Source organism: Sapajus apella, unplaced genomic scaffold (assembly GCF_009761245.1).
Source record: "Sapajus apella isolate SASKATOON/1434 unplaced genomic scaffold, GSC_monkey_1.0 scaffold9, whole genome shotgun sequence".
Taxonomy (NCBI): domain Eukaryota; kingdom Metazoa; phylum Chordata; class Mammalia; order Primates; family Cebidae; genus Sapajus; species Sapajus apella.
The window spans coordinates 39,566,781-39,588,657 of NW_022436949.1; the positions used below are offsets into that span (position 1 = coordinate 39,566,781).

General features: G+C 37.4%; 1 protein-coding gene across 1 annotated transcript in view; it reads left to right on the forward strand.

Moving 5' to 3' along the window:
• The window catches only part of GPC6 (glypican 6), a 1,186,177-nt gene that overhangs the window by 521,806 nt on the left and 642,494 nt on the right, over nt 1–21,877 (forward strand). The window lies entirely within an intron of this gene.

Sequence of the window (21,877 nt, forward strand, 5' to 3'; positions counted from 1 at the left end):
TTCCTGTTAATTGTATTTGGTTGTTCATATTTTCCAACCTACTTTTATCTTTGATAAGATATTTTAATTGTATTATAATTTTATCTTATGCTTTCTGGATCTGGTCAATTTTAGGTTTTATTCTAAGAAATTCACTGTTTTCTACCGTTTTGCTGTCCAGATTTTTTTCTTTGATGTTGTTTACATTCCTTGACTATTACTTGATAATCTTTGATCTATACTGCTTTATGAATATTTACTGAGTACTTTTCCTAGGATAGGTCTTTAGAACACAACCTACCATTATACTAGGGATCTCCATTTATTTTCAACAGATTACATTAAATAATTTATACTTAAACAGTAAAGCAATATAATGAAACTTAAAAACTGCAATAAATATTTGAACCATGTATGCCAAATAGATGCTTTGCATAATATATAAAGGTCCTACAATTAATAGCAATAATAATGAAAAATGAGCAACCCCAGGGAAAAAAGACAAAAGCCTGAAACTGATATTACCCCCATAAGCCAAGAAACCAATAGCTACCTAGAAATTTTTCAGCCTCACTTGTAATGAAAAAAATACAAAGTCAAATGGCAAAAGATTATCATTTTCTCTAACAAATTGAAATGGATTAAAGTCACTATATTTTGGAGAAAATATGGAAAATTAGACATTTATAAATACCATTTATTGAGGTGTTCTAACCTTCTGGACTGCAGATTTGAGTAATAGCATTTTATTTTCTAGGGCTCTTTGGGATGCTTTGAATTTTCTGTTACAAAAAACAGAAAGTTGTGAAAAAGAAAGTTAGTGTGCATTTAAGCCTACTAAATGACAAACAGACTTGGGGAGAGAAAATTATATCTGGTGAAATCATAGGAAAATATTAGAATACATAGACTTTAAGCAGAGTCTTTAAAATTTGGTAAGATTTGCCTGTACAGACAAAAGAGGGCAACAGGAATACGAGGTCAAAAAGAAAGTAATAGCAAAGATTCTAACAATCAGTGTGTTGGATCCTTCCACGAAAATTTGTTGTTTGGTAATTCTAGTTGGCTATTTCTAGTAGCAAACTGGAATACAAGCAGATACTGCTGAAAAGTAGTAAATCTAACTTTTTTTCCCTTTTGTTGAGAAATATGAATATTTGATCTGCTATTGTAAAATAATGGGAAATGGCATATAACCATTCATACAAAAAATAAAGGGGGCCTCTTACCCTAAGACCTGCTTCTTCCAGGCTATATTTTCACAAGGATAAAATTACTTTATAGTGGTTGCTACTTCCTATTTCAATCAGATCTGTGGCAAAATATCTCTGAAGCAGATAGAGATAGATTCAGTGTAAAAAATATATAATTGAAATAGCAAATAAAAATAGACACACCCCAGTATTGCCTACATGTTCTCCATTCTCAGCAGATTAGCTTAAAAACACAGCTATAACTGTGAGCAGAACAAGAAACAAGCTTGATTGGTTTTAAACGACACTAACCACCTCACAAGTCAATCCTTGTGAGCTGCATGATTTTACCTAGTTGGTTGGGTGGGGATCAGGCCAGGCACATGGTAGCTGCTCAGTGTGGATTTAACTGCCTTGTTTCTGAACCATCACCGTCGGTGATTCTAAGGGAAGTCCGACAGGAGGTGAGCCTGTTGGGAATGGTTCATAGCATGTACCACAGTGCTTTCTCTAAATCTCCAGGGGAATCCGGAGGGGTCTCTGTCTACATTCACTTCTCCTCTGGAGACAAAATCAATGCGCAAAAAGAGGGAGGAAAGCAGGCGGAAAGCCCATTTAATTATTCTCAGATGCCACCAAACTCCTTGTCTTTGCATCCTCATCCGTAGAGTGAGGAGGAGTGCAGAGCTGGCTACTTTACAAGAATAGAGTGTTGTTTTGCAGGTTACAATTTTTCAAGTCCCCCAAAAGAAAAAACAAACAAAAAGCAGGAAATGCCTAGGAATAACAGAAAGCAAGCCTGTATGCAGTGGAGGCAGATCCAAGTATTAGCCTCCGAAATCAGAGGAATACAGGGAGTGTGGCCTCACCACCAATGGTAACTGGAGGATGTGCTCTACTTCGTTGTGTTAGTCATTAGCTTTAAAGTTCTGAAAATACATTATTTTTGTTGACTTTCATAGTTTCACTCCCATGATTGTGTGTGTGTGTCTCATAACTACTCCTTTGCTAGGTTTTCAGAAAAAAAAGAGAAACACCATTTGCTTTATTCCTAGGGTTATAAGTCCATTATACTTGTTATTTTTATTTATTTTATTTTTTAAATTTTATTTTTATAGAGATGGGGTTTTACTCTGTTACCCAGGCTGAAGTGCAGTGGCACAATCACAGCCCACTGCAGTGTCAGACTCCTGGGTTCAAGGGATCCTCCCACCTCCGCCTCCCAAGTAGCTGGGATTACAGGTGTGCACCACCATGCCTGGCTAATGTTTAAAATGTTTTTGTAGAGATGGGGCTCTCACCATCTTGCCCAGGGTGGTTTTGAACTCCTGGGTTCAAGTAATTCTCCTTCTTCGGCCTCTCAGAATGCTGAGATTAGAAGGGTGAGCGCCACTGTGCTTTTAGTGGAAGGGTTTATCTTCCTCACCCCTTGGCTTACCACCTTTCTTTTCTCTCATTTCCATTTCGTTCTCTCACTTTGAATGCCAGCCACACCATTCTGATTTGTGTGTGACGTATGTCAGTGTGGCTTGACGTGCTCTGTAATAATTCTCTCAGGCTGTATTTTCTCTGACTGTATTTCTAATATACTATTAATCTGTTCTATTGTTTCTGATGGGCATACTGAGTATAATAGTCCAGAAAAAAATCTGTGAACTGTAGTTCTGATTGTAACGTTGTGATTTGGATTATAGGAGTAAGTTGGTTCCAAATAAGCAGAGGACGACATAGGTTGTATGATTTTCACTCTATTTTAGGTCACGAGAGCCTGCAAGGCTCTTCCTGTGGTGAATAAGCTATCTTACAAGATACAGTATAGAGGACTTAGATGATGTTTCAGAGCTCATGCTTGTCTGCGAGATGCACTTCAGGCAGTTTATTAGAAGACATGCCACCTTCAGGAGCTCAGCAGGGCTCTCGTTATGTAAGTCAAGGCTGAGATATTTCAGATTCTATGTCATGCAAATGCTATGCTCTTCACACAAGAGATGATCTGTTGCTTCTCTATGTGCTTTTTTTAAAAAAAAGGTCAGCGCAGCACTTAGGAATAATCAGTTGCAATCTACTACCACTGGCAACATTATAACTTTAGCTATTGAAAAGCTCAGGAAAGCCACCACAGAACCTAACTGATATCTTTGGGAGATGCTTGATTATTTGGCTGTTGAGGATTGTAGCCATCTGCCTGTTGCAGTTGCATGTTGAAAGGGCACCTGTCAGTGTGGGTGAGGAGTTCCAGAAATGTGTTCTCTGCTGTCATCCCCACAGGACCTGGGGACCTACAGGCATGACTCATGCCAGTGATGGCTGCAACATTTATCGGACAGGCTGTGTGTCTTTTATTGAGAGACAATTACTGGAGTAGTGCTGAGGCATGACTGAGCCTCTGGGCACAGTAGCTGTCAAACCTACTGCCGAGGTTTGTGAATTAATGATCAGATGGATTCAGCAGGTTGTACGACGTTACCTTTAAATTGTCAGCACCTCTGTGAGTGTCAGTCTTCCCTTTACGCCCTTTCTTTCATTCTCAGTCTGAATTTAGAAGAATAAACACTTTTTAGATAACCTGCTTCTTTATTTTTAAGCTACTGAAAGAGTCTAAGTAGGTATATTAAGAGGGAGTTCTTGTTTGCCTTCTGGTAGTCTCTGGTGATGGCACATTCAGAAGGGAATATTCCTTGCCCCCAGCTTCCTCATGATTGACACAGTAAGAGACCCTGTTACTTCCCTGACCACAATGTCTCATTGCTTAGTGTTGGTGGAATGTGTTCCATGTCACTTCAGTGAACATTTATATATAACCATCCCTTTATGGCATGGTTCCAACATAACTTAACACTATTGTTAGCTTTTCCTCGGGGTTTGTGTGTGTTTGTGTGTGTGTGTGTGTGTGTGTGTGTGTGCGTGCGTGTGTGTGTGTGTGTGTGTTTGAAATAATTTGCAAAATAAGATAACATGCTTTTCTACAGTAACATCACAAGAAGTGGAATATGTTTTATTTCATGATTTTTTTTATTTTAGGTTTTAAATTTTAATTTTTAATTTTTGTGGGTATGGAGTAGGTATATATATTTATGGGGTACATGAGATGTTTTGATACAGGCATGCAATATGTAATAGTCACATCATGGAGAATGGGGTATCCATCTCCTTAGGCATTTATCTTTTGTGTTACAAACAACCCAGTTGTACGCTTTCAGTTATTTTTAAATGTACAATTAAGTTGTTGACTATAGTCACCCTGTTTTGCTATCAAACAGTAGGTCTTATTCATCTTTCTATGTTTTGTTGTACCCAGTAACCTTCCCCAAACCATCCACTCACCACCCGCTCCCCTTGCCAGCCTCTGCTATTCATCCTTTCACTCTCTACGTCTTATGTATTTATTAATTTGTAGAGGTGGGGTCTTGCTCTGTCACCTGAGCTGGAGTGCAATGATGCAATCACAGCTCACTGTAACCTCCAACACCTAGGCACAAATGATCCTCCTGCTCCGGCTTTCCAAAGCACTGGAATCACAGGTGTGAGCCATTGCACCTGGCCTAGGAATATGCTTTAATATTCTGGACTGAAATGAATTCAAGGAGACTGAGCATGTGATAGAAGGCACAGAGTGAATGGGTAGCAGGCTGCTTGGTGACCAGGGATTCCTTGGAAGCCGGAGTGCTCTGTTTTATCTTTAATACTCTTGTGACAATTTAAAGCAGATTATATTTTCAAACTTTCTGCTCTTCCCAGTGAAGAAGATTTTTGGGGGAAAAGATAGTTTTCTCTCCAATTTTTACCTAATATGTCAATTAAACTGGAGATATTTATATTAGAGCCAAAGAAAGGACATCAATAACAATTAGAACCTATATTATTCTGGAGTTTTCCATCTAATTTAGAATCTTGGCAATCAGCTAAGCTATTTTTGGTTCTCTCTTTCTGTTTACAGGTATAATATTGATACTTAACCCCTACCAATTGTGAGTCCTTCCAAAATGCCTGTATCCTTTCCTCTCTGTTGCCTTTAGAATAAAAACAGCTTACCCAGTTAAAAGAGATAAATAATTAATCACCTATTCCCACTGGAAGAAAATGACACATATGGCTAAGTAGCAGGGGGCATTAGGAAAAGGGCCGTCAAAGGATACCCTTTATTCCAAAATGTTAAAGAATGCTATTCTCCCCTACACTTAGAATCAGAGTACCAATGAGTATTGATAGGAGTAAGACCCATCATGGTGCTAAAGAGAAGGAAGTCTAGAAAGACAGAATAGAGCTAATTTTTTATTTATAAAAACTAACATTGAGAGAACCACTGCTCTCATAAGCAGAAACATAATTAATTGCATTTCTATTTAGATTCTGTTCCTCGACTTAAGGTAACATTAACAACCTTTGAGGCCACCCAAATGGGTCTGGAATCCACTTGGCTACTACAAAGCCTGAGCGTGAATCTAGCACAGGCCCATGATACAGATCTTCAAGAACTCCTGAGTTAATCCCAGGGGGCTGAGTTAAAAATCCTAAGTGTACCAAGCAGCTTCTATCATCTGGATAAATATTATTTCACACATACATGTATTCATTTTCAAATGTAAGCCGGTACTTTTACAACGGATAAAATACAGATTATATCATTTTATTCTTAAATGTATGTAGCTTTTCCTATTGTTTTGTCACTGTGCATTGTGTCAATCAATAGTTTCTAAACATATAGCATGTACAGGTATTCAAAATATTTTTGCCATTTGAAGAGATCCTCATATTCCAGAAGATTAGGACCCATCGCAACGTAGAAGACCTGGACACAGCTTGCAGGAAGTAGTGCAACCTCCCCTGACACATGGAGGTATCGTTTCCCTGGAGGAAGCATCCTCCTTCAGTGACGGCTGATGGATTTTACAAGCAATGCTGTAGGCCATGGTGGCCCCCACTGCAAAAAAAAAAAAAAAAAAAAAAAAAAAAACCACCACCATTTTTGCCTCTTATAGAAGCAGCAGCTCTATGCTACTTCTACTCCTATAGGAAAAGAGACTAAGTAAAAACAGATTATATGGCAGGAATTTTGGAGCTCTGGAAAGGCCCTGCTGTCTCACTGAAATTCACTTTAGCTCAAGGATTTGATCCCATTAAGATAGATTCCCTAGGGAAAGGTTAGCCCTTTACTTTTGTATCATTGTTTTTGGTGTGTCAGTAGTGAATTTTAGAATGTTGGGCATTTTAAGTGTATGAATACTATCTGCTAAAAGGGTTAAAAAGAGATTCTAAAACCTATCAAGGCAGTTCATTTGTTCCACATTTTGGCCACACATTCTGTTCTTCAATAAGTTGAGCCATCGTAGTGCATAGCATTGCCTTTCAGCATTTTGAAAGAAAGATTCATTTATACATAAAAATAGAGCCTACGATGAACATACAATGTTCATCATTGTGTGTTACACATTCAACACTATGCTTTAAAGAACAGAATATTTTGGAAATCTGGAAGAAAAATTTCATTTTATAGAGTCAGAGCATTTTTGTGTAAGAGAGATGTGCTGGAGGAATCCTCTGCTGTTATTTCTTTTGTTCTACCAATAACTTTATCTCAGAAATTGATTTCCTCTGTGATGGAGAAAAATAGCTTACATTTTTAGTGGAGGATGTGTATATTTTGTTGGCATTCTATCTCTATTTCTTTTTTCATCCTCAGTAAGTTTTAAGGAAGGTAAACTGCAGCAGTGTTCATGAGAATCATCACTGGGATTCTACCTAGGCTCAACCAGGGTGAGAACAGGGTGTCAATCGAGGTGTCGTTAGCATTTGGAGCAAGGCAATTCTTAATTGTTTAGGATTAAATTGGATGCTTCAGGATGTTTGGCACCCGGGTCACCAAATTCTAGGAGTAACTTGCAGTCATTGTGACACCAAATAACACCCCCACCCATTATCTTACACCACAAAGAAGAGTACCACGCTGTTTGAAAAATCACAGTGCAGTCTCTTCCCGAAAACAGAAATGTACTTCCAGACATCCTGGTGAGAGGCCATCTACAGAGCTGAGCTGCCTTTCTTGTGGTGATTACAAAATGGCCACCATATAATTCCTGTCCCAAAAGCTTCAGGACTTTATTCAAGGACTACCTTTAATTACTCTATTTATGTGCTTGCTGGATGCTGGGGTGTTAGGTTTGCTCTGTGATGAGAATTCACCAAATGCCAAGGCAGAAGGTTGAGAATGCTGCTTAACTTTACACAGATGGGGCTAATCTTTGTGGTGCTTTGTGTACAGAACTGACTTTTCCCTGTTGTTGGGGGCGTAAGAGATGAAGCCCTAACAAATGAATTGCTTTTCTTTTCCTTTATTCGAACTTCCCAATCTTACCAGCTGTACTTGGGCTTTCAAAGTGATACTGATAAGCTGGCAATTTTGTTTTAGGGGCTTGATAGGGAGTTGGAGATTAAATATTGCAAACTGTGAGCAGTAACACTGTCCCCTAGGCAAATAAACGAGAGCACTTCCAAAGAGATGTAAAATTGGTTTTCCAGACTTAACTTCCACAACCGTTTAATAGAGCTTGTAAAAATATACTCTAATTGCTCTGTGGCACATTTTACATTGCAAAGATCCTACTTCAAACCCTTTATGACTCCCTTGTTCTACAGGTAGATGTTTATATTATGACAGATACCTCTAATTAGCTAAACAAGAAAAACCAACCAAATAATTCCCCACATGGAAATTAAGCCTTTTAGACCAAGATCTTAATGCCAGCCCTCTGTTTTGACATTGTTTCTGAGTCTCCACATTGTTTCTGAGTCTCCCTATAAGCCCATGTATGTTCATAAATACAGCGATTGTCTGAAATCTGGTTCATGTAGACACAGAGTTCCAGAGTCTGAATTCACAGTGGGGAAGTGAGATTGGAGATTCTATTGTACAGGCCAGCATAGTCTGTCAGCAGATTGTAAAGGGGGCATCGGGCCTTTGAGCCTTCTCTGAGACTTCCCACAGAAGGTTGTAGCTTGGAGCAGCACAATGAATCAGCAACAGAGAACTCAGGTGTTGGGAAGCATTATTGCCAGCTGCCGAGAGTTTTCTGCTACTGAGATCTATGGGAGCAGTGAGAAGCAGCAGATACTTCTATTCTTCAGCCACAGAGGATCAGAGCGAAAGAAACTCCCTTGCTTGGTCAGCTAGCATTGCTTGGTTATTCCTATCAATACTTTCAGGGCTCACATCTCTAACTCTCCTTGTTCACCTCTTACTAGGCTATAGTAACTCCATCTCACATGGCTTGAGTCCTAAAAGTCAACTCCTCAATTCCTAGACCACTCTATGATCAGCAAAAGTAGGAAGGATTCCAGCAAGGATTTGGAAGGAAGCTTCACTGTAGAGATTTTCTGTCTGAATTCAGGTACTGTAGATTCTGCCATTTAGGCCACCTACGAATGCTTCACATAGGACTGGATGAGCTGGGTTTAGCAAGGGCAAATGTGCACCTTCTATAAGAAAAGAAAACAGAAATCGATAAAGTTTCTATTTGTGTTGCTAATATTTTCAAGACTGGAAAATTTCCAAGGCCCCCTCTAGGACTAAAGTTCTGCTATTCTAAATGACATCCAGTTGCTGTTCTTGTAAGCAGTCATCTCATATTTCCCCATTTTTTCCTCACTTATAGGCATTAATTCCCTGATCTCAAATAACGTCAAGTAACAGGTTTGTGGATATGGAAGTGCAACCACATTACCTGAATTTGGTCCTGAAATTACTAATCTGCTCACATTGCATTTTTTTCGTTCAGTAGCCAGAGCTTCACATCGGCTTTGAGGTGACTCTGATTTTCAGGACTCAAAATAAACAAAAAGAGGCAACGGGGTAGCTGTCTGAGGTATAACAGTTCAGAGTAGGGGGAGAGGAAGGTAGAAAAATTCCCTTAGAAGGAAGTATCAGCAATATTGAGGGAGAAAGTCTCCACCAGTGTATCTAGGCTTATTTCTTTCCCCATTTCAACTTCAGATTTGAGGACACAGCCTATCCTCTGTCTCCTTGTCTCCCTGTCTCTGGGATATCTATTTGTCTATATATTTGATTTCTGTACATATCAGTCTATAAAATATACATATTGTCCTGAGTGTTTTGATAATAATCTCTGTAGATAATTGATATACTCTATACACAAACTTCTGTGAGTGCAAAGTTTCCACATCAATAAGTATATTTATCTACTCACATAGGCCTTTTATTTTTCTTAAAAATGCCAAGGGTCATGTTTTCTTCCTTTTCTTTTTGAGCATGAAAGCGTCACCCTGGACACCTGCCCTTTCTCTTCAAACACCATAGAAGTTGAACACCGAATCAGCTGTCTCTGCAGTGCTAATGTTGACTTCACTTCTTTTTAACCTACTGGCATTTCCTAATTGTGTCATCATTTTCTAATTTCCTGTGTTCTTGTTTGCAGGTTTAATTTTTAATGCAGGGCTCTGCATGATCTGACTCCTGCATTTCTTTGGAATCCCAGATCCCACTTACTTTCTCCTGCCTCTGAGCCATAAGTTCTAACCTATAGTGTTTCCATTCTCTTTTTCCATTTTCTTTTTCTTTGGTTTCTCCTGTCTAGATTAACCACTTCTCTGAATTTAACTGGCCCCCTCCCATGAAACTGCAAGATATAGACCAAGTGTCTCCTCTGGAAAATAAGCCTGTCTCACCTCCTAGAGAGGCAGTGTCATCCTTGATTGTGCTAACGTGGTCTGTTGTATATTTGCTGATTACGACACTTCTCTGGCGATATCATGATATAATTTTCAAGCTTGTCTCCCTTTCCATACTTACCATCCTGATGACAGTATACTTTATTCAGTAGTGTCCGCAGATGTATCCTCCGCTTGAGTGTGTAGCACAGAGTAGCTGTGTTTTGAAGTAAAGTGACTGGAGAAGTGGCCAGCACTTCACACTGATTCCTACATCAGCGTTGAAGGACACGTTATTTTACCTTTATGGGAAATCTCATTAATGGCTGTTACTCTCAGTCGATATGATAAGAATGCCTAAAGTTTACATCAGGCAGTTCGGGCTATACTGTGGATTTATAAGAAAGAGTTTCATATCTGTGCTGCAAAATCAATATAGCATCTTGCTTTCCTATGTCCATAACTCACCTTAAATGAGATTTCAGATTTAGTAAGTATGGCCTTGATTTTTAGATTCAATGGTAGGATCTAAGAAGAAAATCCTGGTTTGATGTGAACCTAATAATTTCCTAAATATCTTATTTTCAGAATTTCCTTCTATTAAACTAAGTGCTTAAAAACTATAGTAATATCTTAATTTTCAGTACTTAATGAGACAAGATCAAACTAACCCAACCCAAACCAACCGTAAATTCCATGGTGGAAGGCACATAGGCTGTTATTGGGCAGACAGGTCTAGAACTCCATGTTTTCTGATTCCTCAATCATGGTTCCAATAATATATGTTAATTTTGTGACCTAGGTTATACCATAAGGTATAGAAGTAAAATAGGAGAAGTGTTGCAGTGTAGTAGATATCCTGCTTAATTAATGCTGTCCCCCTTTAGCTTCACAGAAAGAGAAAAAAAATGCTGAGATAACAAAAATAATCCTGAAAGCAGGGGCATTATTTGAATTCTTTATGTGCCACACAATGTGTCATACAGGTATTAATGAAATTGATTTTTACAGAAACCTAAGAAATAGGTTGTACTGTGTATGTTTCCCATTTCATTCATAGGAAGGCTGAGGCTTAGAGATATTAAGTAACGAACAGCCCAAAGCAACAACCAGCTATGGCACCAAGCCACTGAATGCAAGGCCCTTTCTCTTGAGCACTATGATAAGCTGCTTCTAAGGACTGGAGAATATCCAAAAGTCATCTTAGGGAATTTAAGAGTTGAGCACACCTAAGCACAACAAGAGGTCAATGGACGTTCCCCTTATCTGGGGTAACAGAATTTGAGTTGACCTTGAACTAGAAAAGAAACTATGTGAACCCACCTTCTGGGTGGCCTGGCTTGGTCCTCATGCAACTTTAAGCTTCAGAGCTCAGAAGGATCATCCAGAGTATGGCCTGCACAGAGGACCAGGGTGGACTACTAGGCAAGGAATGGCCAAGCCTTCTCCCTTAGACCTATCTAAAAATACCATGTCAATTGTATTCTTAACAAGGGTCCAGGCTGCAACTCCAAAGACTCACCACCCAATAAAATATGCTGTATAGATACATGCCGAAATAAATCAATATACCAACCTTTGATATGCTTTCTCCTGCATTCACCTAAAAATTCTAGCCATTGATTACATGTTCATTTCCTTACTGGATTTAAAACTTGCCTTTTTGTTCCTCTAGTTACATATGCTTTTGAGTTGAAACTGCTCAGCATCTTTTAAAGTTTCTAAAGCACCATGAAAAATCATTGAAATGAAAAGCACTAAAATATGTAAATTGTTGCTATTGTTCTTAAGTGCTTCTTAACATAGGATACGATCATTTCAAAGACAAAGTATGATTTCTTTCATGTCCACAGTGATTATGTTTACAGCATGGGATCAGTTTTCAACATATGAGCAGTATTACTTTGGTAAAGTCAAAGAAAAGTGGCTTTAAACTTTTGAAATTTATATTCCATTTTCGTTAACCTTTTTTCCCCCTGTCTTTATTTTTATTCTCTATTTTTGAAGAAAATGATAAGGTTGGAGGCAGTTGCAAAGGCATGCTGTAGTAAAATTGTCAGTAAATAATTGTGAATTAGGCACTGCTTTATAAATGCTGATTTTAAAAAGCAGTTTAATCTTCTTTTAGTGTGAAATATAATAAGTACTGATTTGGGAGGGACTTGCACTCTGCTATGTAGTATATGAGCAAAGAGCTTCAAAGTTAGTTTTTTAATAGAGACATATTAGAATCCAGCACAAGGTTTGCAGGAAGGTTATTTTTCAGACCTCTGTGTCATGATTAATACAATTAAGTCTTCTCCCTCCTACTCCACTCCGCTCCCCTGCTATACTTGTTAAAATAATTTTATAAGCTTTGCTTTTTAGTTTTGAAAGTTTTAAATAGAGACGGGGTCTTGCTGTGTTGGCCAGGCTGGAGTGCAGTGGTACAATCATCGCTCACTGCAGTCTTGAGCTCCTAGGCTCAAGTGATCCTCCCACCTCAGCTAGGACTATAGGCATGCACCACTGCACTTGGCTAATTTTTTCAAATTATTCTTTGTAGAGACAGGGTATTGCTGTGTTGCACAGGCTGCTATTTTATTTTATTTTTAATAAAAAATGAATAATTGTATATATTTATGGGGTAGAGTGTAATGTTTCAATGTATGTGTATATTGTAGAATAATCAAATAAGTATAATTAGCATATTAGTCACCTGAAATACTGTCATTTTTTTGTGGTGAGAACATTTAAGATTTTTTAGGTTTTTTGAAATATACATTATTGTTAATCATAGTTGCCATCTGTCCAATGGAACACCAGAAGTCATTCCTCCCTTCTAACTAAAACTTTGTACATGTTGACAAATGTCTTTCCTTTCTCCATTGACACTCCTTCTCCCCTTCCTCCCATCAGCCTCTGGTAATCACTATTATACTCTCAATTTCTGCAAGTTTGATTTTTTTAGACCCCATACATAAGTGAGATCCTGTGATATTTGTCTTTCTGTCCCTGGCTTATTTCACTTAATTTCCTTTAAAGACAAAACACTATTATCATGATGGCCAAACAATAAGAAAAGTAATATTTTTCCTATTTGTCTTTAGAAATTAGAAACAGTCTAATGCAGTTCTGAAATTCTACAGCCTCCAAAGCCAGGACATTTTGTTGATAGTGTATTTCCTTGTGTCTGCTATTGGAAGCATGATGACCATTCCCTCAGGAATCCCTCGGTCAGAGTTGCAACTGATTATATGAATTGATAAATGCTTCTTGACCTGTGGTCAGTGTAAAAGCCAGGCTCTAGGGACATAAGGTATTTGCCCAGAATGGAGCTGTAAGCATGGATGTAGAAGGTCCTGGAACAATAGGCAGGCAAAGGAGAAGGAAGCTACTGAGAGTCACAAAGCAAGCAGTAAGAGTAGGATTTATGGACTGGCAGGAAACTTTAAAATAAAAGGCTATGCTTGACTTTGCTGTCACCTTTAAGAAAAGAAAATTAGGATTTTCAAAAAATATTATGCAAATTTTAAAGTGACCTCTGCAGCATTCATAGATAAATGTATACTATTGTTCCAAGTCAGGTTCTGATGTGCTGGTATACAGATAAAATATAGATCAATTTACTTGTTGCATGATTAGCGACCGTACTAATTGTGATTCATAACTGTCACCCACCATTTGTGCTATTTGAGAGCAATTCTGCGTGTAGGTAATTATAGGAGATTGCCCCCATGCCAAGAAGATACTGCATAAATCCTTCAGCTGAGGTACGACTGACAAGCCATGAGTAATAGAGTGCACCTTGGAAAAGATTTATATTTGAGGCCCAGTTAGCTGGAGTGCTTTATGCTTTTCATTTCTCAATAACTTGACTGGAACTAAGGCAGTCAGTTATTTCCCAAATTCTCCGTTTTCATGATAGGATAATCAATAAAGAGCAACTATTAATTCAGTGTCACTCTGATATACTAGACTAGACAGTTTTACTATGTTATTGATTACCTCTGTAATTTACTACTGGGGGTAGACACTCTGAAGGTCATTAGACATAGGTTGCTTCTTAGTGATGAAAGTTCACTTGTGGTAAGCAGAGGTTTTGTTGCCATGATCATCTGGACTCTTTGATCCCCTATGATGCATGAGGCAAAGAGTAGCACAATTTCATCAATCATGCATCACAGTGCATAGCCTAAAATCAAAGGACAAAGTGGTGAGGTGGCTCTTTCTGTACAGATGGACGTCTCAGAATGAAGCCCTGAAGGGTTACTTGCCCCTGTCCTCTCATATCATAGAATCTCGGGTAGTCCCCAGCTGTTTCCTTGCACCTGCTCTCTCGGAGAGGTTTTCCATTACTATCAGGAATCATTCAAGTAGTTTTCAAGAAATAAAGTACTCTATGTGATACAAGTTTCAAATATAGTCTGCAAAGACATCCTGGACACCTGTTCTTTCCAAAGTCCCATGATTTCTCATAGGGTATTCCAGACAAGACATACTCTGATTTCTAAAATTAAATATCTGTCAGCAGAATTTGTGTACTTTGTAAATCATCTACTTTCCCCCAGTACCATGTTGCTGTGTTAGCATTAACTTTCTGACCCTACGCTTTCTTCCCAAGAGTATTTGAGATGTTGGGATAATTAGCAAACGCTTCATCTTACTCTTTTTTATCTAGGCCATGCTGAATCCTGCAAGACTCTCTCCTTTATTCCATTCCATAAACATCTTCCACACATATTCTATGTGGCTTTCCTTGCATAGAATGTCAGAAAAGACTGTCTATACTATTATTTTAATAATTTGTCCTTTCAAACCTTTGCACTTATATCACAGGTGGTATCTACTGATTCTTTTTGAATTCCTCAATAGATATCTCCTTGCCAATCACCTAAACACCTAAAGCCCAACTAGTCCACTCTCTTAGAGATACTGCTCTTAATTTAGATGCCTAGTCCTAAGCTTCTAAGCTCTAATATACAGGAAACCATTTGCTATATATTAGACCCTTTGCTACATATTTGATAAGATTGGAGGGGTCTGAAATGCTACCCTTTGTTATATGCAACAATAAATGTCAATTTTAGGAAGTGATGTGTTTATAATATTTTGTGGTATTTGACCTGCCATTTTAACATGCCTTTATAAAAATAATTTCTTAATGTGGGTTAGTTTTTTAAATGGACCCTGCTAGCTCCAAATATTTTATTTTAAACTTTAGGGTAGTGTTTGGCTCATATCTACTAGTAATGAATTAATTAGTGCCACAGATGGACCACCAAAATTTGAGGCTTTTTGGGATATTGGTTGTACCATTTTTTAAAGGAATATGAAAGTTATATATGAGGAGAAAAAATAAATATGTAAACACACACACACACACACACACACACACACACACACACACACACAGGCCACCTTTAATTACATTAATGAGCTATCTATGTCAATAAAACCATTTGTGAAGTTAGAGGCAGAAAGGGTGCATGGTCAAAGCCAAAGTGAAAAGAGCAAAAGAAAGAGCAAATATAGGCCTGGAAGTACAGAATTAAGTCATTTAGAAAAAACTAATACAAGATTTTTAAAACAATTAATTAGCATATATTTTTATAGGTCCATTTAGATGTACCTAAATTCTCTACATAGTTTTTATAGACCATAGACCATTATCTTTTTTAAGAAAAAAGATAAAATGTCTGGAAAGACAATTTATTTGGTTTTAAGTATGAGGAATCTTCATACTTATAAATATATACAACCAGATGTTGCAGTTGATAAAGATGCATGAAAAGTGGCCGAAAATATTATTTAAGGATTTTACTAAGGAAGGATTAAGGGATATAAATTTCATTTCTCTTCCATTAAAGTAAACTATTTATATTACAAACTTTTTTTTAAAAAAATGAGATAAGTTCAACTTACATTTCCGCTTACATGTCTTCTAGAAAATAGAATCATATGGAGAAGTCAAAGCTTTGCCACAGAATTAATATATGCCCCAGGTTACCTGCATTATTCTTAGTTCCAGCTAATCATCAGGATAATTATTATCCCACTTAACAAACATTCACGATGGTAAATTACTTAGTACCCTAAAGCTACAGAAATACAGGACAATTAATGAAATCCAAAGTTATCTGATCTGATTCTAGTGGTGACCTCTTAAACATAAAGTCATTGCTATTATTCCTGTTCGAGAGAATTTTCAGTTAATGGAATGGGCCTGTGCCTCCTAGAATAACATGGTGCTGTTCTCAAATTGTTTCATATTTTTGAAATTTAATCTTTTAATACGATGGATAAAAGTTACCATTTGTAAAACTCAAACTCTTAGCCCAAATGCAATCTTGCCTCCTGTGCGAGTATAACATTAGGTCAACGACAAATGAGCCATAAGTTTCAACTTTACAGTAGGAGTAGATACCTTGACCTCCGATACCTTACTCAAGTCATACCATGGGTGTTCTGATATTTTGGTGGTGTTTGCAGTCATGTGGAAAGAAAAAGCTATGTTCTAAGTTGTATAGGTCTTAGTCAGTACAGGATTTCTGTTCCTATTCAAATCTAAACTTTGTAAAAATTTCCAGAAGTTATTCAGCAAAAGAATTAAGATTTCGAATGAGGCCATTTTTTAGTGAAATTATAAAATTGAAGGAGCTATGCAGACGTCTCCTGAATCCTTGGAAATATGACTGAGTTATAGTACAGTGCATTAATGGATTTTGTATGTATAAATTTCGAGTTTGAAACTTTTCCTTTGTTAAGAAGTCAAGATAATCATTTTCATTAAATTAAAAGATGAATGAGCTTTAGAGATCTGCTGGACAGCATTGTGCTTGTCGTTGACAATACTATATTGTGCATTTAAAATTTTGTTAGTAGGTAGATAGCATAGTAAGTGTTCTTACTATAATTTTATAAAAGATAAGTAAATAAATGAAAATAATATTCTGCCAATGGAATTGGAAGTATAAATTTAAAAAGATTATTGACAGAGTTTTATATTATGTCTAAGGAAAAATATTTAAATGGACTTAAATTTGGGAAAGGAAAGGAAGAATGATACAAAGACATACTGTAAGTATTTTTTATCATCATTTATCATTGAATATATTAAGATATTCTCCATAAGCATTATTACCAAAAAAAAAAAATATCTTTTTGGACATCTTGTTGAAACAGTCCTGTAAAATAATGTTTCATGTGACTGGCTTCATTCTCACGAAACTAACCCACATATATTTAACTATCTCCTTAAGCTTAGCCTAAGACCAAATATATATCATTGTTACTGGTGGCCAAGAAAATCAGGTCATTTTGGGTCACTCATTTTAGCTGAGTGGACATCCCTAATGGATTCAAAAACAAAACACAGTGCTTTAAAATGTACTTAATTTTTTTTTTCCCACAGTGGTGGTGACATTGGGCTCCTTCTGCAGGGCTTTCAGCTAAGCTCCCTAGAAGTAGTGTTGATACTGTTTCTTTAACATTAATCTTCAGTGACATAACCATTTATTTTTAAAAAATCAGTATGCTAAGAATTATAGGACTGGGAAGCTACTGACTGAAAAAAGATGTGCCGTAATGAAGGTACCCTTTTTTTTTTAGATAATTTTGGCTGCTTATCAGAGGAGAAGCAGCTGTATTTTGGACTTACTTAGAGTTTCTATTTAATGCACAATGAAAAAGCAACAAGTGCTCCGCCAGAAAATCATGTTTTGTTGAATGAAGTAAAGCAAAATGAGTTTCAGGTCTATAACAGAAACTCAAAACAGTAGGGGAAAGATCAACCTGGGAGCATATTTTTTCAAGTTCGAAGTCACTTTAAAAAAAATATACTTTGAACTTAGCGTCTATTGCCTCAGAGTGAAAATATTTTTAGAATCCTTATCAGTCAGAAAATTCTCTTCTTCAAACAAAATGAACTGAAATGTAGAGCTAAAATAACCCCATTTTAGTTTGTGGAATGGCTGTTGAGCTATTTATTTTTATAAGCAAATGGCAAATGCTTGCTCCAATGTATAGCTGATGCAAATTAAGCGCATACTCTATTTCATAAATGAAGGGAGAATTATTGGAAACACTCTTGCACTGATCAGTAAAAACTGATTACCATCAAAGAAGGGACTGATTACTAACCACCAGCTTAGTGTTTAGCCATACCATCTGGCCAACTCAGAGGGGAAAATTTGCTGAGCTTAAAAAATGTTTATTCCGACTTTCAACTCATGCATGTACAGAACACAGATGAGGAAACATCTGATGTCCTTCGGAATCTTGTTGTTAAACAAACGTAACTCATCTTCAAGCAAAAATTTAGTCGTTTTTTTCTTTTTTCCCCCCTCACTGATTTGGTTTCTTAAGCTATTGAGTTACAAGGGCTATGGAAATAAGCATCAAAAAAAAAAAACTAAGGGTGATTAGAGCCCTTAAAAATATCTGAAGGATAATGTTGACTTCATATTTATTGCGCATACACTTTGATCTAGGTGGAATTTTATTATTTTAATTTAACTCATGTGGTGCGGAGGCCAAATTCAAGGCACAGAACTGAGTGCTTACTGGAGACAGATGAACTCAGGACTTTCCTATGCCTGGCTACAGCACTTTTGATCTAACTCATGCCTTACCTATGGACAGCGCTCCTTTTCCCGCCATTTAGTGTTGGTTAATTATTGCTAACCTGAAGAGCAAATGACTGCTTAACAGTTATTTTCCCTGAAAACCCTTCCTTGATTATTCAAGATTAAGTCCTTAGAATCATAAATTTACCTATTCCGCAGCACGTACAGTTGTTGTCATGATTTCTTATTCGATTAGCGATCTTACTTCCCCAAGCCTGTAAACATAATTCAGTGACTGTATTTTTATTCACCACTGTATTCCCGGCTCTAGAACTAACCCTGACACATACCTGGCACTTGGTAAATATGGGTTGAATGAATGAATGAACAAGTGGACAGAGAAATGAATGAGATGCCTTCTCTGTCCTTAGTTCAGTTTAAATTTAGGAGCAAGGCATGACTAAAAGTGTTGAGGAAACAGAGCGGAGTGAGGCAACTGCTGAAAGGTATGATCACGTGCAGTAATGACCATTCGGATGATGTTCATACAGGAATTTATAGAGGAATTTTTTTATTGCATTTTAGGTTTTGGGGTACACGTGAAAAACATGCAAGATTGTTGCATAGGTACACACATGGCATTGTGATTTGCTGACTTCCTCCCGATCACCTGTATCTGGCATTTCTCCCCATGCTGTCCTTAGAGGAACTTTTTTTAAGATAAATGTTGCTGGCTTGTGCAGGCTCCTGAGACTTATTTTTTACAACCATTCTTAATGAAACTAATTTTGAAAGTAATACACATTTATGGTAGAACAGCCTTCAGTCCTCTTTGGGGGTCGTTTATTCACTTGCTCTCTGGGAAGCTTCTTTCATTAAAGGATGCTCTTTTACTAGATCCCAACTGGGCAGCTTTATGGGATTATTGTTTCCTACTTAACAAAAGTGGGGTTTAAACTCTAATTTCCAAAAACATAGTGGCTAGCTAAAATTAGTATTGGTCTAATGTTCTGGGTCTTTTTTAAGTGATAAATGAACATTAGCAAAAAAAAAAAAAAAAAAAAGAAGTTTCTAAATTCTGTAAATCTCATGGGATTTTTCATCGGCTCATTCCATTACAGTCTCTTTCTCAGGGATAAGGTTTTCTAAGTCAATATTTTCCTAAATGCATGCCCTTTTGTCTTCCACTAAATATGGTTAGTCTTTGTTTCTTCAATGACCACGTGAGAACAGAAGGAAAATTTCTTCTCAGAGAAGACAGAGCAAAGCCATATTCTTGCCAAAAGTTATCACAGTTTAATAGCAAGAAGGAATGTACACTTCTATAAACAAAATGTGCTATCCCTTCTAATGCTGACACCATTTATTTAGTCTTATTAAATAGCTAGTAAAATGATCCAAGTTTCAGAGAAACACAAGCTGTAAGTGGCTGCTGCATATGACAAAAAAAAAAAAAAAGGCAGCCCCCAAAAGCGGCAGGAAGAAGAAGTGCACAGAGTGGGGGAATATCACCCTTCTCCACAGCTTTCACTTCCAAACCCAGCACTGATTTCCTCTCACACTATTCTTCCGCTGATACCTGTTTGTTCATCTTATTTCTACACTCTTACCCCTTCCCTATTTTAAATTAACTTTTCTCTTTGTGCTTGCACACTTGCTTTCCTTTTCTTTCAATCTATCGTTATTTTATGGGTGGCTTGCCACTTCAACCAATGGGAATTAAGCGGAAGGCCGAAGTTGGCATGCGCACACAAACCTCTAAATAAATGCATGCCTGGGAAGGATGATTCATACTTTACCTGTTTTCTTTCAGCTGCAGTCAGTATTTTTCCAATCTTGGTAGGCATCAGCATCACCTGGAAACTTGTTAAAACAAAACATGCTTCAACTCTACTCCAGACCTTCAGGGACTTAAATGTCTGTATTTATTTGCCAAGTAGTTGAAAATGTAGTTGGGGAAATGGGATCACCAACCATTCTGGCCTGTCCAGGCCTAGAGGATTTCCTGAGCTGTGTATTAAAGCCTGACTACTTCTGAGTAAGTTGGGATATTTGGTCATCCTATTTAAGGTTGAAGATCAGGGCCAAAACACTGTGTGTATCTGTTTGCTTTCTGTCTTTTAATCCTAATCATTTGAAAAAAACATACAACCCCCTACTTTTATGGACATAAAATAGATATGTTACCTATCTATTTTAGCTATTGCATGGTTTATTATATATAATGAGAGCAACAATCTCATAACATTGATTTTAGAATTAAATGAGATAAAATATGTAAAGCACTTAATATAGTGCCTGATACAAATGTTACATATTAATTATTTCTCTTTAGGTCCAAAAGTGTTTATTTTTTTCTTGGCTTCCTGGAATACTAATCTTTGGTAATGGAAGGTTCTCACTGGTCTCCTAAGCCGTCAGTGATCTGAGGCATGCCATCATTTATTTGAGCTGTAATGTGTTATATAATTTTCCTCTAAGACAGGTCCTCTTAGCTATTGTGCTAACTGGACTTTCTTTCTCTGACTCAAAGGGGGTGTGCCTCAGAAGCTTTGTGGAAGTAGAAAGGCTTCTCCATAACTTCCTATGACAGGAGAGGGATTCTCACATACTGGAGGGAAAAAAAAGATGACGAACACTTTTGAAGATCACAGCACAAGCATTCAGGCCCAATGAAAGACTGAGGTTTAATTATTACATTATGGGATGATTCCCTCCTCATGTATGTAAACGAACATACATGGATTATTCTGGATTCTTTTATGGACTCTGAAGATTTCTTTCTCGGTGGTGTCTATTCCCAGACCCAGGAACTGCTTTTTGAAATTTGCTTGCAGACATCAACATTGCAACTCCTTATCTGGTTCTCAGCATTTCAACTTAAGGCTAATATTAGAACAAGACCCACTTCCTCTAGAAATAAATTCTCTTCTTCCCCATACTTTCTTGGTCAAATAAGGTTATGGACTTATTTGGCACTTAAGTAGTTTTTTTGATCCTTAGGATGGTTCTCCATTTGTTAACCAAAAAAATCACAAAACATAACATAGCCCTCTAGGTAGCAGAGGATGTACATTTTAACATCATCCAGCGTTCCTTGTTGCATTATCCTACAGTCTCAATAATCCACATTCTCATAGATCAAGCCATTTGCTCACTCTGTCCTATGCCAAACATATTAATAACACACACACTGAAGGACTGCTGGCACTGCCCCTCCCCAGAATAAGCAAACAAGTCATCTTTAAAACAAGTTGTTTCAGCCACTTTGATAGAAATTAAATTGCATACAAGGTCACAAAGTACATCAGTGGACTAACTGGAAACACAACCCAAGAAGGCTGACTCCCAACCCTGAGCACTTTACTAGATCACACTTCCTTCCTTGGTGAAAGGCTTCCCACGGCAGGAAGAACTGGAGAGCAAGCCTCTAAATTATACATGACTGTTTGTCTCATTTTCACTCCGTGGCTAATTGAAGACACAGGGGAGTGCTGC